Source organism: Octodon degus, unplaced genomic scaffold (assembly GCF_000260255.1).
Source record: "Octodon degus isolate 3935 unplaced genomic scaffold, OctDeg1.0 scaffold00457, whole genome shotgun sequence".
In the NCBI taxonomy this organism is placed as follows: Eukaryota; Metazoa; Chordata; class Mammalia; order Rodentia; family Octodontidae; genus Octodon; species Octodon degus.
This window is the reverse complement of record NW_004525033.1, coordinates 176,425-180,267: the sequence shown is the minus strand read 5'-3', so window position 1 is coordinate 180,267 and position 3,843 is coordinate 176,425. Positions and strand designations below refer to the sequence as shown.

Below are 3,843 nucleotides of genomic sequence, written 5' to 3'. Positions count from 1 at the left end.
AAATACTAATGCTGGCGTAGTTGTGTAATAATCCACTGCAGCCTGAGCATCTTCTGTAGTAGCCATTTCAATAAATGCCTCATTAATTTTATAAAAATATGGAATGCTTCACGAATTTGCGTGTCATCCTTGCGCAGGGGCCATGCTAATCTTCTCTGTATCGTTCCAATTTTAGTATATGTGCTGCCGAAGCGAGCACTCTTAATTCTTCTATACCTTTCTGCTGTTGTTTCTTTACTTCAGTTGCTATTAATTAATAGACTTTTTTATTTCAGTGATTAATTCTAGTCAGAGTTCCTCTATACATTTCTGGTGTTGTTTGTTTATTTCAGATGCTATTAATTCAGACATTTCAGCTGTGCTAGTGTCCTCTACTCTTGCTTTAGGTGAGCTCGGGACCTGAGATTGCATTTTGCTCCTTCTGTTTGTCATTTTGTATAGCACTTTCCACTGACCTTTGGTTTAGACCTTTGGTGCTGTTGTAATCTTAGCCACTAGTAAAATTCAGACACCGATATACCAAGTGCAAGTTCATTCAGTTGTGCCTGGCTTGCTTCTGGTTACTTTGCTCAGCTCCTTCCTGCTGCTGCCCTTGGAGGTGAGCCTGCTGTGCCCCTTTGGGGAGATATTCTGCTCCTGGATTAGCTGCATGGTTTTGACCGTTGTCTCACTGCAGGGACTTCAGGTGCAGAGTTTCAGTACTCGCCTCTATGTCAGGCTTGGGCTGGGTCTTGAGGGGTCTGGAGGGGGAAGGAGAGCACAGAAGCTCTCCTGCACACTCACTGGGACTGGGTTTTGATAGGTATGAAGGTCTCCCAAGAGTGTGGTGGAAGTTCTCACTCACAGGATGGGCTTTGCTGGCTCTGGAGGGGCGGAGAATGTCTGCAGAAAGCCGGAAAAGTTATCTCTCACGAGGCGGGTCTGGTCTTGTTCTGGTGGGTGCAACATAGAGCAGAATCTCTCCCACTCACTCGCAGGGCCTGGAGTTGGGCAGATCTGGAGTGGTCTTCCTGAGTGATTTTAGTTAGGATTTTTTCCAAATTTTGGAAAAGACAACAATATGTAGTGTATTAATTTTTGGAAATGTCCTACTAATCTGTTTTGAAACTATCATTGCTATTTCTTTCTCATAAAAATTATAAAAATGAAATGGGTATAGTGAGGAAGACTATTCAAGACTACTGCAAATTTGCAAGACATTCAACTCAACTAGGAATGCAACGTGAGTTTTGATGTGATGATATCTCATGTATCAGTAGCCAAAATGTAGTAATAACAATCTAGTAAGATATCAAAAGCGAGGGTTTCTGGCTGAAGTGTGATGAACCCAGGATGGCAAGTAAGAATGTGATAAACTGAGGCTTACATGGGTCGTGGACTCACAGGAGCCTGAGAAAACACTTGCTGGAGGAAGTCCTGGTCAGTGCAGGGGAAGGGACCCAAACTAGCAGACTAGCTGATGGAAAGGTGCAGCTGGCTGACACAACAGAGTGGAGGAGCCAGGCTCTGCATACAGACTGCCTATATTCATGAGGCAGCTCTGCCGCTAGCAACCTAGGGAATTGAAACTTTCAAACATTTTAAGCTTCAATTTCTCCATCTATAAAACTGCAATAATAATAATAATAATTAATAATTAATAATACAAGTGGTAACAACAACAACAACAATAATAATAATAATAAAGTCCCTTGTAATACTATTGTGAAGATTTAACTAGTCATTTTGAGTAAGACTCATAGCAATATTCTGTGCACATGACAAAGCTGCACATATGCCTAACTGCTATTTGCATCTATGCAGGGAGAAACACTCTTCTGAAAGGTAGAAGTGAAGGAAGCAGCACAATTGCTCACAGATCAATGTGTGGGAAAATGAAAGTGCTGAAAGACTTGTTTTTCAGATTCCTCAAAATACTTTCTGAGTTTTAATTCTTCCCACAACTCCTGCCTCTGTGTGAGTTTTTCCTGTACATACAGTTTCTTTTGCTTTCTGCTCTGAAGTGCTGCTCTCAACAACCTACCTTGCTGAAGAAAGAAATCATAAGTCAAAACAGAGATCCAAAGCATAGGGAGAGACCAGTCATGACATCTCACTAGGCTCACAAAATTTAAAGGTATTATTCCTTCTTACCATTGTCACACTGTGTTCTATGCTTTCAACCCATAGATCCTGGGGATCAAAGTACATCCAAAACAAAACATTACACTCCTGGGCCCACAGTTCACATCGATTTAATAATGCTTTATGGATTCCTTGTGTGACAGTAATGCCAACGTCTGAGCATGCTGCAGGATCACTCAAAAGACAAAGCCCAAGATCTTCTCTGAGTCTCAAGATAATCTTCCCACCTTTGATATCAAAAATTCAAAACAAGGTAAAGAGTTCTAAGACATTCTGTTGAAATACGAACAGTGTATTAGTTAGCACACCTGTCAAATATAACTCCAAATCAGCTTTTGTGATGTCTGAAGCAATGATTTGTTTGCTTAGGTTTTGTTTAGCAATTTTTAGTGTTTTATGTTTTCTTGTACATTTTAGTGTTTTTTCTAGAACTGTGAAACATGTTGATATTTTGCTGGAAATTTCATTCATACAGAAATCACTTTTGGTGATTTTGTCTTTTTGACATTATTAGTTCTTTTAATTCATTAACAGCAAGAGTTACTTCTTTTGGTGTTTCCTTCCATTTGTTTTCCTAGTGTTCTGAAATTCCACTATAGAAGTATTTCATCACATGATATTTTGTTCCACTTGAACATTTTGAAAGGAATACTTTTCCTGAAAACTTTATCAGCTAGCTCATTATTGGTATGTTGCAAAGCTATTCATTTTAATGTGTAATTTAATCCTGCTACTTTTTTGAATTCATTGATGAGTTCTAATACTTTTTGTGGAGCTTAGGATCTTCTAAGTATAGGAAAATATCATCTACAAGTAAAAAGAACTTGAATTATTTCTTTCTTATAAAACCATAGAAGTTGTTTTAATTTTAACTTAAACCACCTTCATCAAAAAGTTTCATTTTTATGTGGACCTTATGTTTATAACAGCACTATTTTGATAGCCAAATCTTGGAAGGAACCACGATGCCTGTCACCTGAGGAATGGGTGAAAAAGATGAGTAGGTTTTCTTTTTTCCCACAGCCTCTCCAATTTTTGTTGTTGGTTGATTTCTTTATTATAACCATTCTTTCTGGGGTGAGATGGTATCTCAGTGTTGTTTCAATTTGCATGTCATGGATGGCTAGTGATGTGGTGCATTTTTTCATGTATTTGTTAGCTTCTAGGATTTCTTCCTCTGAAAATTGTGTGTTCATCTTGAATGCCCATTTCTCGATTTGGTCTTTAAGTTTGGGGTTCCTAATATTTTTTTGGTTCTTTATAACTTCTACAGAGCAGACCTCTGTCTGAGTTCTTTTAGTTAAGATGTTTTCCAAATTTGGATAGTACTTTTTTTCCTTTGGTCTGTTACTATGATAAGGGATATTTACTTTCTTCTACTTCTAACCACCCATGAGATCTAGAATGCATTTCAAATTGTCATGACATGTCATCTCTTGATTTTTGTTTCCAGATTGGGCTTCTTCTGCTGGTTTGGGATTTTGCAATGATAATCATGGGGAAGATAAGCTCTATTGTTTCATTTCCCTGTTTTTTTGTCTTAGTTGGATGGATTTGACATTTTCTTCATAGAATAAGTTGGGTACAAGAGCATTTTTCTCAAGACTCTGGGTTGATGTGACAGTTCCTAGTCTACTATTCTTCACCTCCTAAGTAGCACTCTCTATAAAGTGCAGACATCCTGAGAGTTATGCCCTGTAGAATATTATTGTCTTCACT

The 3,843-nt window shown here is 38.3% G+C and overlaps 1 non-coding gene across 1 annotated transcript; it reads right to left on the bottom strand.

Annotated features, from left to right (window-relative positions):
• Positions 1-92: 92 nt before the first annotated feature.
• Positions 93-199, bottom strand: LOC111814730. Its single transcript, XR_002819637.1, has one exon. It is a non-coding gene; the product is annotated as a U6 spliceosomal RNA (small nuclear RNA).
• Positions 200-3,843: the final 3,644 nt, after the last annotated feature.